Source organism: Synchiropus splendidus, chromosome 1 (assembly GCF_027744825.2).
Source record: "Synchiropus splendidus isolate RoL2022-P1 chromosome 1, RoL_Sspl_1.0, whole genome shotgun sequence".
Classification (NCBI taxonomy): Eukaryota; Metazoa; Chordata; class Actinopteri; order Syngnathiformes; family Callionymidae; genus Synchiropus; species Synchiropus splendidus.
Window position 1 is genome coordinate 56,260,796 of NC_071334.1, and position 14,674 is coordinate 56,275,469.

Sequence of the window (14,674 nt, forward strand, 5' to 3'; positions counted from 1 at the left end):
GAAACGTTCCAAGTCTCGGTTTGCCTCCAGTTTGCACAAGAGTATCATTTGGACAGCAGCAACCAAGCAAAGAGATGGAACGAAAAACATATGTGTGACTTCAAGTGAACATCCTCTCAACTGAACCAGTATTAAAGACAGAAATGCTTTCATGTTGTTTTTCCCACACAGCAGAAGGTTGTTACAAATTATTTATGTCTGATCGTGTATAACACCTTGCAACGACACAGCAGATGGAGGCATGACATCATTACTGCGGTAGCAAGATAGGGAATGAATGTTTGAATCAGGGACGCTCCGCTCTAGATTTTTGCTGCCGGTCACCAATACCGATCACTGACACCGATCACATCGATTGGCAATGAATTTGTAAACAAAATGAGTCTGCGTACATGATATGAAAAAATGAACTTTACATCATTTTAATTCTGACACGTTTTTATATACCTCTTCAAATGTCAATTAAAACTAGGGATGTTCCGATCGATTGTTGCCGATCCATATTCCATATGAATACATCTTTCATACAAGTCCACAAATCTTATTTCTGCCAGGTCCTGGGGCAGTGTGTCTGGAGCCCGACCGGGGAGAGCCGTCAACTGCTGACATACCCTCAAACACCGCGTGATGATTTGAAGAGAATGACTAGCCTCAAATGCAAATTTACAGACCACTTCCCCGTGATGGGGACCACACATCTTCAGTTAACCACCGCTTACTCCTGACCGATACCGATCACATGGATTGACAATGAATTTGTAATCAAAATGATGAGACCATCTGTGTACATGATGTGAGAAAATGAACTTTAAATAATTTTAATGCAGACGCGTTTTTATATACCTCTTCAGGGTGGCAAAAATAGAAAAACCTTGCTGAATGCAGCAATTATTCTGTCAAAAGGACAACTGCACCTAAATCCAAAACGGCGACGGATCGAGGTGTTTCCATTTCCGTCTCCGTCTCTGTCTAAACAACTCCCGAGAAAGGCTGGTCATCTAGCATGGTGAAATTAATAATTATTTCTTATTATTCCAGATGTCACGCTCGGACCTGCAGGTGTTGCTAAGCATCAGCTACGCTAACAGGAACCAGCGGTCTCACTTTCATGAGCTCAGAAAACTCTCCGTGCTCCGTCAAGTGCTGGCACTTTAAATGTGTTTCATTTGAAGACCCTTCCCTCGCAGAGTGATGCTGCTGGAAAAAACAAACTAGTGATGGGTATTGCAGGATTGATGGGGTTTCATGAAACAGCATCCGAACTATCAACCCACTAGATGGAACTCCTGAATAAGAAATGGTGTAAATGATGTAAATATTTGTTCAAAGCCAAACATTATATAACAGACAGTGAGATTTAACAGCCTCTGAAAATTAGGACGCTGTTTCATGACACCTCATTAACCCTTCACAAAAGGGAGTGGGATCTAAATAAACCCAGAAGACATATGAGTTCTGACATCTAGGAGAGGTACAGAATTGTTCAATTACTACTTTAAAAGCTGATACCTCAGGCATCCAGCTAGGAGCTTCCTTTACATATATTATTGAGAGGTGGCAATAGGAAGACCCAGTTTTCCCGCGAAAAATTTCTCAGGATTCCCTTTGATGACCTTGAGTCTGACGTTTGGCCATGTTTTTTCCCGAACACATTTGAGACTTTGAGACAAATGCAATTGTAAAGCACCGATCAAAGTATCTCACGTCACTTATCCTCTAAGACATAGTGTTTTCAGTGTCATTTCACCAGCACACATTAGTCTGTATCACTGTATTAAAAAAAAAAATCTACAATTCAGTTCTTTACGAGACAGTCCTTTCAAAATATTTTTTGGCACTAAGCACCTTTTGCACATCATCTCATTGCCTTTGGTCACAGGCTGCAGGATGCAAAGTGCAAAAACTTCACCTTTTCTCTCACGCCTAAAAAAAATCTTCCTTCGCTGCTGTCACAAGAAATTACCATGAACTGCACGAAGCGCTTTCACCGCTCCTTTTCCAACATGACATTGCGGTCTTGTTCAAACTGCTGCCTCAAAAGAGGACAGAATATTTTATCTGAGAAAGAAAAAAAAAACAGACACATCGAAGTGAAAACCAGATCTGAGGTAAAATACCCGCAGCATTAGAAAGACGAGAGACATTTCTATTCAGTGAAACATGAACCTTGGGTAGCTTTCCACCAGATTGAAATAATTGGAGACTGTCCTCATTCTGGAACTGTGAAAGACTTGCAAAAGAGAGCGAAAGCGCAGCACTAACAAGTGATAATGACACGACAAACCACACCGCAGTTCTAAGAAGAGAGCAGTCATTACAAGTTCCATGTTCAACCTGTCTTCTTTGATCGTATCTGGCCACTGAAGCGCTAATAACTAGCCTCGTGTTGGATGCCGCTCCTGACAAGCCAAGATAAAGGTTGCTGGTGTAGAAGTCACAAACAAATTGGAGGAGGAGACAACTGATAGCTGTCGACTCGCCACATTCTCTGGCTCCGCTTCCCAGCAGCACAGTGATTGGAAACACCCCGGTTAAATAAGCAGTGGAGGAAAGAGAGATTGTCATTCAAATATTTGGAATAAACTCTCAGCATAATCTGACGTAATATGATGTGGCTTTGTCAAGACTGAGCTCCATTGCAGACATGGGCGCATGGATTCAAGTAACACATTTGCGAATTATGGATATTAAATAATATCTATATACTATTTATTTACTTTTTTTTTATGAGAGACATTCATCTTTGAACCACCTAAATATCCACTTCCATTTTTGCAGTTTGATGTTTAAAAAAAAAAGTTTGCTCTGGCTCTTCTGGTTTCTTTATCTTTTGAAAGGATTCAACAGCAACTAAACTACATCATTAAATAAATGTAAATCCATAATGTCCACTGAACTGGGTAGCAACACAACAATCCTGAGGCAGGAAGTGTGAGGAGTGGGGGAAAAAAAGAATATTTATTTATTTATTTACATTTATTTATTTATGATCATGGTTAAAATCAATGAAAAAAAACCAAACATGTTTGTATGTTTATCTTAAGACATCGGTTTTGATAAATTAATCAAAGACAACAATGATACATTAAAGACAATATGATATGCATTCTTAGAATGAATGAACAGTCCTGGATTTCTGCAGAGCAAGAGCGAAAGAAGAGGCAATAAAGGAGAGTAATTTAAAGGTGGGATGCAGGATTCCTTTCTCATGCGTCAGCACATGAAGCCGCCTCATTAATTCCACGAAAACCAGCATCAGTAAGATGAGTATTTACAGTTGGGATGACGCCGTCAGTCCAGACAGCTTTTGAGCTGCTTTTGATTGATGGTCCTGAGTGACACCCAGCGATGGCCTCCCCCCAAATAAGACGTCAACACAGCTTGTCGTCTGACACAGCTCCTCCATGTTCAGGGAAACACCAGCGCACATTAATATTTCAGTACTTAGCACAGCAGGAAATTAAATACAGTGAAAGATCTGCAGTGTATGCAAATACTGCGCGTCAGAATTCTGAGTCAAAGTGAGATTTCATTTTGATGGATCGGATGTTGTAACAGTATTTCAAAATAAATCAACGCTGGGATGGGTCAAAAAATGTTTGAAGCTGCATGGATGATACATCGGACTGTTGAAGTTGCATGTTTCTATGGCCAAAGACATTAAGTGTTTATGAATCGAATGATCAAAAAATATGTATTTGATTGAAATAGATTTAGTTTTAGATCATTTCCAATTTATTGTTTAACAAATTCCATATGAATACATGTTTCATATGAGCCCACAAATCATTCATTTCATTTCTGCCAGATCCTGGGGCAGTGGGTCTGGGACACCAGGCGACCTCCGACATATCTACGCATGTGCATCATGTACACAGAAGGTGTCATCATTTTGATTCCTAATTCCTCGTCAATCCATGTGATCGGTATCGGTGATCGCCAACAAAAATCCAGATTGGAGCATCCCGACTAATGTCTCCTCTGGCGGCCATTGTCCCTTTTCTCTCAGTCTGCTTTTGAAAACCATCAAGGTGATAAATACGTAGAACTCTTATGTGAGTGTTTCATACTTCACTAACTTCACCTGTACGTGGTGTCTTCAGACGTGATGAGGTTCCATTCATTTTCTTTTCCAATACACATCTTCAAAGTCATTTCCTTAAGTGACCACTTATGCTATGTGATTAGACTTGATGACGCCATCTATGGAAAATATGATTTCAATTTTATTTCATTTTTTTAAAGTGGTCCACTTAAATGCTCATCTTTAAGTGGCAATTAAGTACTTTCTCAGAAACGCAAGAACACGTTGTAAAGGTCAGACAATTTGAAATACAAGGCAGAAAAATTGTGCATATGCTATAAAAAGAAGTAACTGCTACAGCACTGCTATGCCACTGCCGGAATGGGGCACCAGGCAACGTCCGACATACCCTCAAACGCTGCGGGACGATTTGAAATGACTAACCTCAAATACAAATTTACAGCCAGAAGACCTCTAATGCTGCGAAGCTAACCACTTCCCCATCATGGGGACCATACATCTTTAGTTAACCACCGCTAAGTCCTGTTGAGGGTGGCGGGGAGTGCTGGAGCCTATGTCAGCAGTCATTGGGCGAGAGGCAGGAATACACCCTGGACAGGTCGCCAGTCCATCGCAGGGCACATACACCATTCACACACCAGAGTAACCTGGGGGAAGTTTTAGGGTGTCCAATGAATCAAATGACCATGTCTTTGAACAGTGGGAGGAAATCGGAGTACCAGGAGAAACCAACGCGCACACAGGGAGAACATGCAAACTGTCCCTAGAACAGTGTTTTTCAATGTTTCTCAAGTCACGGCACCCTTGGTTCATTGAGGAAAAGGAACCTTGGCCAAAGCTCACTTGTGCTATAGAAAACACATATTTGTTTGCTACTGACACTCGGTTGTTTTGCCAGGCTATTTGCAGAAACAAATTGCAGAAAATGAATTTGTTTCAAATGTGTCCAGAAAGCGTGAGCATTATGGCAAAATATATCATGAGTTATTTATTTATTTACTTACTTTAAATAACTGTTTTGATTTTATCACTTCTTTTTTGCATGATTCTATTGTAGTTTTGAGTTTCCAGACAAAATTGAACTGAATTTGCTTTGTAAAAACAATTATTCTTTCTCTCTTGACATTTTGAAGCACATTTATTTTGTTGTGCATTTAGTTCTTTGCCAACTTTTAAACCACAAAGCAGTCCATGAGTATCAAAGTTTTGAAGTGTGACGTCAGCATAGCTGTTGGCTCAGTTAGTCTTTGGCGTCAGAGGTCCGACAAAGATCACTCCCTCCATTGTTCTGTCGTGAAAGTGTGTGGTCAAATTAGAGGCGCATCAGGTTTAAAAACAGCTGCATGTGACCGGCTTCTTGGCTGCGAGTGTGTGGGGAGAGGACCACTGCAGCACCGCCTTGACTGACGGACAGATCAGCGCATCAACACTCTGTAGCTCTACAGTAGAGTGGGGAGAAAGAATGTCAGCGAATCCATGTGATCTCCTCACCTTGGTTGCTTGTCAACACATAGTAATTCTCATAATTTAATGTTATCATATGGCCCACCTCTATCTCCGGACAAATTAGGTGAAATTGGATCATATTCCCACGGCACACCTGACAGTGTCTCACGGCAGACTAGTGTGCCGTGGCACCCCAGTTGAAAAACACTGACCTAGAAAGCTCCAGAGCTAGATTGAAACCCTGAACCGCCTTGCTGAGAGGCAGCGGTGCAAACCATTGTGTGAAAATCTTTACACGGAAAGATAGATCTGATTCAACCATCAGTGCTGGTATCGAGAAGATGTCAAAAGATGATTCTGGTCACTGCGTTCTGTTAAAACTGAGTTGAATTGCCAGCAGGCAGTAGCAACTACTTCTTCACAAATCCACTTTGAACTTTTGGACTTTTGATTCTCCAACACCTGCAGCTCAGTTCGGCTTTGAAATAAACACGACGCTGTCGGCCGTTGCAACCCACGTGCCTCATTTTGATCCTCAAATGGTCCTTCTCCGGTCCACTTGGTTAAAGGAACAAATCATTTCCATCAACTCAGGGCAAAATTAAATGAGACATCAAGTAGATACAGGCAAACCTTCCCGGGAGCTGGTCCAACAAGTTAGGAAGGTGAATCAGGGCTGCAAATCGATTCACTGAAGAACGCTTGTCTTCTTTTTAGGCCCGAATGGACGCAGGCAGATGCTGCGATAAAGAGAGTGCTAATTCAATTAATGAGTTTGAAGCTGTTCTTCTCATTATCAGTGCTAGTTAAACGTGCTCGTGCGTGGAAAAAAGCTGCGAACCGAGGACAGGATCAACGCTATCAGATGAAGAGCACTCACCAGACAAAGCTCATCTCCACCCATGCGTTCTGCAAATCACTTATTTGTCTCACTTCCACCGCGTCTCCTGCTATCTGCCCGTTTGTCTCATTCCACTTAGGTGCAATGAAATAACACACTGTTCACATTTCACATGATCAACAATGGCAGGGAATTTGGGAGGCAACTGCTCACTATTGTTCTTCATGATGAAGAACAATAGTGAGCAGTAGGAGGACACACATGCCACATAGTAAAAACTACGGGTGGGATTTAAAAAAAAAAATCTATATAAGATAAGAATATAAGAATATTTGCCACAAGAAGCCACATTTTTCAATTTGAATGAATTTATATATTAATGTATCACATGATGGACCCATACATACATTTAAACAACAAAATATTGTTCACTTTGCATCAGTTTGACAATAGCACAATAAATCCTGATGGTGGCTATATTCAAGTTTTTACATCGCCTTATTTAAACTAAAGCTCTGTTAATGTCTTGGAAATATTTGTATAAGAATTTCAATGTAATAATGTGAAATTAAATTCAAATATTTTTATTGTAATTAATTACTCGTAATAGTGTTGTAATTAATTAACTGTAATTGACTTGTTAAAGTCCCACCACCAGTAAAAACATGTTTTCTTTTTTTTCGTTGAGATATCTATTAGGAAAGGAGCTGAAAAAAATGTAGCAAAGATCAATGAATATTTAATGAATGACCAGGAACCACTGTTACTACTACTACTACTAATAATAATAATAATAATTACAATAATAATAATAACATAATAATGCAACTACCTTCAAGTGTAATTTACCAAAGTCAGGCTTCTACATTGCATATTGACACTAATGGGAGCAAGGCACATCACTGTTTCAACGTTGAGGTCACTTGTCACTTGGTTTCGATAGCACTTTAAGGCTGGATGATGTTCTTTCCCGTCAGAGGTGCTATATAAGGTATACACCAGGTAACACAAGTATTTATTCACAGTCAGAGTGTGGCTTAATTGAGAGCCTAATGCATCCACTTGACTGCCGACTTGGGCATCACACTAGGACACACAGGTCTAATGGCAAATTGTACTATTTGATGCCTTGGGAGTGAGAATTTGAAGAACTGAAGTGATCTAACGTTAATATCACAACAACTTATCACCATGTATTGAAAAAGTAATTCAATATGTCCAAACTATTCCAAGCATTTGGGACTAGAGCTCCTCCAAATGTGGCCCATGAAGTGCTTATGGAAATAGAATGTACTTATCCTTCACTGCTAATATCTCTTCTGGCAGCCATTGTCCCTTTTCTCTCTGTCCTCCCATTTTGAAAACTATCAAGGTGATAAATACTAATAGAACTCCTCTGTTAGTGTTACACATGAGTGCTGACTTTGACTATTTGTGGCATTTTCAGACGTGATGTGATTTGCATTTATTTTATTTCAACTACAAACCTCAACTAACCAAGTAATTCACTATTAGGAGAACAGTAAAGGAATAATGATCAAATTTTTTTTTTTTTACTTTTTGTTCACTCAGGGGTTTCACAGCAATGAAAGGACAAATTATAAAGGTCAGACAATTTGAAAAACACTATTAATTCAGCACTCGTAGCCTGGCACTAATGCAGCAAGTGCCATGTTATGCGACTGTTTCTGTGTGATCAGTGCTGTCATTTCCATTCATGGAGTGGACATGTTAATTCCTTGCGTCAGTGCTTCATTTTCAGAAACCACCAACGTACTCAAAACATCACTTAAGTTAATCAGCGGTCAATACGAGGCTCTTGCCCAACATGTCCCCCACATTTCTTATCAAAAATCATTAATCATGAATGTTTTGAGTTATAGTCTGTTAAGTGCTCTCGAATTTGTCGACTGGAACTTATGAATTTTTGGGGAAACAGCTTCCTCTTCATTGCATACTGCGTGTGGAGCAGTAGGAAAAGTGGAGCCAATGATGCAGACCAGGACTGAACCTCTGACAGTCCTCATGCCTATCAAGTCTAAGACCTCTGATCCATCAATATTTTAGAGAATAAGAATAACAGTTTAATCAAACTGAAATAATTGAATAAAGAGCCATGTCCCCATCCTTCTGTGACATCTTTGTGCTATCACTATAAGATTGTTCATCTTGACCTTTTATCACCTTATTTTAGAAAGCTCACTCCAGAAAAACAACTTTAAAAAGACATTTATTTGCAAGAGATTTTTGCCTGTTAGCCTCACATGCCCTCTGCACGGTCTGGTTCAAAAATCTGCATTTATTACACGCAGAAAAAAAGAATACGAAATCATGACATGCCTGCTCAGAGCAGAGTTGGATGTGGGCGGGTGTTGTCTTCGATAACAAGAAGCTTTATATGTGTTGAGACCGTGTTCATGAAAGCAGGCCAACAGGATGATGACACTGAGGGGTGTAACGGCGCAACACTCTCTGTGGCCGAAAGCAAGTCACCTCCAGTAAATCACAGCTCTCCTGAGGTTGCGAAATGTAAGACAGCAAATTCCTGCGCGTAAAAAGTCGCCTGCCCTACATGTGGAATTTATAATGCCACATTTCAGTCAGGAGCAGCAAAAGGATTTCAGATTAGCAAAGATTTGAAATATGGGTCATTAAATTATTCCTTTATTTTTAATGTTTGGAAAAATATATGATGAACACTGCTGGAAAAACGCTTTAATGCCGGATTTCAGGAACTTACTACTGTAGCTGTAGATTAGCTGAAGGAACGAGGTCATGCATCAGACAGACGCTCAATCCCTTAGGCTGCTGTTTGAATGGTGGCCGAGTCGGTTAAACTGGGGTAGAGGCCAAATTCATGCAAACAGAAACGTATTTTACACAAGTTGCGCCCTGGGGATAAAGTATTGACTGTACATTGGCTCTGTTGGATGCAATAGATGATCCAGGATTTAACACATATTTGGATGGACACAGAATGAGGCCAACCAGTTTAATCTCGCGATGTGGAGAGAGATGGATTTTGGTCAATTGGTGGACGAAATAGAATGGTCTTCCAGATTAACAGTGATTCAAGTGATCTGCCTGTCATAGTAGCAACACATGCATCGTGTCGTGATAACACAGTCCTCTCCATGTAGTGTCTGTAGCTCAGGTTCGACTTCACCAAGTAGCTGAGTTAAAAACCCATGTGAGTAAAAAACGGCTCTCTCACTTTACATAAAACAGAAAATAGTTTGCATAAACAACAACAATAAAAGAGTATTAGAATGACTTGGTGTTAAAACACTTTCTCTTCTGCTCAAATCTGAGGCCACGCCCAGGCTGCAAAACATTTAAATGTGGCTCAGGAAATCAGCCGCCCGCAGCAGTTCACATCACGGGTGGCCATAGTAAGTCAACCACCATCACCTTGAACCATGACAATATTCAACAACTCATTTGTAGTCTACCTGTTTGAAATGGCCATTGTTGTTGCATTTAAAGAGATGCTGTGACTCCTCAACATCATTTGGTCAGACCTATGTGTGAGCGCTGGCACTCTGAGTCATGCTTATGTTGCTCTTTCACAGTAAAATGAAAATGAAGCCTGTACATAGTGAATTGTTATGAAAAATACCAGGATCTACGTTACTTTTCACAGACTTCTTTCCATTGGTTTATTGACTATCAAATGAAAAGCCTCAGCATCACCTCTACCCTACGCTTCTGAGTTCAGTGAAGAATTTGGGTTTAAGTTTTAATTTCACAATACTCTGTTACTAATGCTTGGTTCAAGTCAAAGAACTCACTCCGTTTAGATTAGTATTGCTGCCATTTCTTATTAAGGTGTATTACTCTATATTATTGTTACTGTTGCATTTTTAAATGTATGTAGCACAACAGTAATAACAATAATAATAATAATAATAAAATCATATATTTACACCACTCAAGACACTTTAGACCCAAGCAGCAGTTAAAGAAAACCAACATCGTATTTTACATTTAGAACACATATTTAATTTGCCTCAAATATATTCTTGGTGGAAATGTATTCCATACGGTCTTATATATATATATATATATAACGGACAGGAACATTCATTTGACAAGACATGTAGACGTGCCGGGTCACACGTGATCACACTTCTGAAACTTTGAGTTTCAAACTACGGGCAAGTTCAAGAAAGGCAATTTTCGGTTCATACACATTTAGAACTGAAATGAATACTTTTTATTCATATGCAAACATGATCGCTCTGAAGCCATTAGTGAAACAATTCAGCTTTTGCCATCTCTAAAGCGTTTTAATCATTAACGTTTCATATGGTTGACTGTTCATTATACCTTCGAATTCGATGGTGGATTGTTTGAATACACTGCTGGGGGAAGTCTGCAGATGAGCGACACACTGGCGTCTCGCACAAAAGCCACCCGGCGTTGATGCTACGTTAATAACCAGTGGTGTTGATTTGGTGAAAGGGGAATGAGTGACACTTCAGCGTTGACTTCCTCGACGCGTGGATTTATTGACATGCCGACTGACTGAATGTATGAGGCTGCAGGAGTCTGGGCAGGTGATCAGCATCAGGGGTCAAATGTTGCGGTATGTCACTCTACTGTCTTGACATGTGGTAGTAACAGCATTCCTGATGAAATTGATTAAATGCAACCTGCTGGCATTGTTGACCCGAGGGAGCTCTCCCATCTAAATGTCATCCGTTCTTGTACATGCTATGTTATGAGACGGTAGAAGGCAGCACAGCGAGTGGTGGCCCCATGGAGTGACAGTAAAGCAGCCTAACCTTTCATATTATTTCATAAGAAAGAAAACCTTTTACTGACCGGATCCACTATCCAATATACTTTAACCCACTGAAGGCTCATTTTCTCTCTCCCGGTACTGTGATATTAGCCACAAACTTTAAAAGGTATAACACTCAAGGCGAAATAGTGAAACAATATACAGAATGTCCTTTCATTCCTTTGACTGACACAGCGGTTTATCCAGTCATGATTGACAATATAAACTCATTCAGCACCCAAATCTCTCTGAGCAGCTTTTTTTTACACTATGCAAACAAATCAAAAACACTTAAGCATGAAAAAAAGAGCGCACTCTGAGTAACCGAGAGTCTGACTCACTCATGCCAAACTCAGATCAGGCTTTGTGTATTGTTTGTGGCCTGTCTGTAAAAAGTGGGCATGTTGATTTGTCATACATCAAGTTTTAGGCTGTGTCCTATTTCTCACCCTAACACTAGCACTTAACACTAGCACTTGGTTTGGAGCGCCCTCCACTACAAAGTGCCCTCCGACGATGAAGTGAAGTGAGACTTCATGACGTCACGCGTAAAGACAACGTGTCATTGGCTGCCACGCTGTGTTTTGATTCCTGCATATGGAGTGTTGGAGATGTTTTGGAAATTCCTGCTTGAACATTTTTTTTGCATCTGCGCTTATAATCTCACTTGGTTGGTGAACCAAAGGAGAAGAAATGGGCGCAGCCGAAGCCGACTGTACCGCTACGTTTCGGAGATCTGTTATACGTATGACGTACAACGGTGTTAACGTTTGCGTGGATGCTAGCCGACTGTTGTTTGTTTAGAAGAAATAAAAACATACTGTTGTACACACATGTATTGTTCATGTTGTCGGACACGGAAGACCATAACGTGTGATACGAGAGAAAGTAAACAAACGGAAGAGTAGTCCTTGTTACTAAAATGTTCCTGTTGTCCTATCCAACATTGTTTTTAAATAAAGTAGTTTGGTATCCTGGAAATCTGGCCACGCTTCATATTGCCACTTTGTTTCAAGTCAGCTCCGGAGCACCCTCGGTTTGAAGGGATCATTTCAAGCGGTGAATGGCGAGTGCCCTCCATCTTAGGAGTATTGGGACACACTACACTGACACGTTAACACGCAAAACCCAGTATTAGGGTGAGAAATGGGACACAGCCTTGGTCTGTTTGAACTGGATTTGATTTGCCCTTAAAGCTGTGTCATATTTTGGACATAATCTACATTCAGAGTGACTCTGAATAATACAGTCATTTTCTGCTCACCATATATCCACCTTTCACTCTTTTCTCTGGACATGGCTGTATTACATGCTATTAACCTGACAGTCTGTTCCACAGCAACCAGAATGGAAATACATGGAGCAACAAAGACTTTCCTAACCTAACTAAAAACCTTCAAAGGAAGTTGGCATGAAGTGGGAAGTTACACCTGAAACTTGACCGAAGGATCAGATGTCTCAGCTGCCATATATCATGGTGATGTTATCATGTTGCAGATGACTATAGGAAAAATGTTTCTTTCATTCATGACAAAATCATTTCATTACACACATTTTAAGAGAGCCTAACATAATGTGTATCTATATACAGTGTTTTAAGGCAAAAAGAGTGAAAACAGAATGTGCTATCAACCTCCAACCTTCAACCCAGGCTGTGGTTCCTTCCTGCTGCATCAACTTTATAGTTTTGGAATATTTCCAGATGAATTGTTGACAGTCCAAATAGTCCAAAACTACTACTTATAAACAGCGCATAAATATTGGCGATGCACACATGCCACATGCACATTTTTCTTGTGCTCCAAATTAACAGTGAGAGAACTGACTCAGTGGGCAGGACTCGGCATCAAGGCCTTGAATTTGATGTGTGGGTTATTGCATTCTTGGACTAACTTAGACTAACCATACAAGGTCATCCCACTGGGTAAAACAAATGTTCAATTGTACCATCACAGGCTTCATAATTTCCAAAACAATCATAAACTGATGAGAACGCTGCATAGTAGGTTGACTTGAAGAGTTTGACTGTAATGCAGGGACTGCGAGGACAGTTATCACTGAGGCTTTGCAAACGGTATTAACTAAACTGCAGTCACGGTAACAGCAAATGTTGCAAAGTTGTTAGGAGTTATGCTGACATTGACATTGTTCCTTACTGGCTTCAATTTTGCTATCACGTCATTCTGTCAAAAAAAAAAATGGTGATCATTTGTGTTCAAACTTAGCGCTGGAAGAGGTTATAAAACATCTTATTTAATCCCAACTAAAAATTGCTGAAAAGGCCTTTCAACCTGTGGTGTTTTCAGTTAAAAGTATTATATTATTAGATGAGAGGGCCTTGTGTCAGATAAAAAGTCTGACATAAATAATCCTAAAAACAAACAAATTCAAATAGTGGCTATTAACTGACGTACAGCTTCGACGTGAACACACACAACTCCTCCATTAAAAAAAATAAATGAATACAAATAAAATTCTAATTATGTTGGTAATAATTAATCGCCATTCATGTTTTTTTTTTTAATTTATTTTGATTTCTGCAAATGTTCTATGGCAGTCGGAATGTCACAATGAAGACAAGATGAACTCGATTAAATGAAGTTCATTTTTATGTTTGGAAAGGATGTTGTGGTCTTAGGTTATGACCTTCTGTTGCAATCCCTCCTTAAAAATACTGTATGGAAGGAAAAAAAAAAAAAAACCCTCTTCCACCAAGAGTGAAATGTGATTGTACAACCTCCTGACTTTTAAGGAACAAAGGCAACACTGCAGTGGTGAAGTGCACAACTACCACTTCGGGTTGTTCTTTTTATTCTCATTGTGCTGCTGATGGCAACTTTTGAAGAACTGTCAACATTTGAACAATTTGTGTGACTCTGGGTCAGGCAGCACTTGAATTTTGTAAGGACTTGTAATATCAGAGAGAAGGTAACTAAAAATAAATAAAATAATAATGATACAAAAAATATTTTGTATGAATGATAATCTTCCTTTTCCCCTCCAAATTCAAATCCTCTAACATTCTGTCTTTGTGCAAAAACATTCTTGCTGCCACATCAGTCTAACCTTTGTGCCCTTCAATATTTTTGTGTTTTAAAGGAATGTTCCATGACACCTTATAAAGAACAATGGTTCATTCAACAGTTCAGTTTTAGCACAAGCGTGACAGTTTATGGGGCAGATTGAAAAGACCAAAGCTAAAGGAGATTAAACATTTTATATCATGTTTTATCTGCAAAAAATGAAAAAAAAAAAATCACGAAATGACACATGATGAACAATCATAAATGTGCTTCCAAATCTTAAAAAAAAAATTATATCAGATCAAATGTAAAAGCCAAGGAGGCATTACATATACCTTTGGTCATTGCAATGGAAAATATTGACCTGGCCCCGATGCCAACATTTGACATTTTCAGGCCACCAATTAAAATAAAAATAAAAATAAAAATAACGAAACAAACGAATGAAAATCTGTTCTAACACCCCTGCAGGGGTTGATGTCACTTGTCACTATCACGTTTCTGTTGTGTGACCCCTGCTGCTTTAACAAGGC

General features: G+C 39.6%; 1 protein-coding gene across 1 annotated transcript in view; it reads right to left on the reverse strand.

Moving 5' to 3' along the window:
* Nucleotides 1–14,674, reverse strand: part of LOC128747106 (transmembrane protein 132C-like) — a 145,854-nt gene that overhangs the window by 63,819 nt on the left and 67,361 nt on the right. The window lies entirely within an intron of this gene.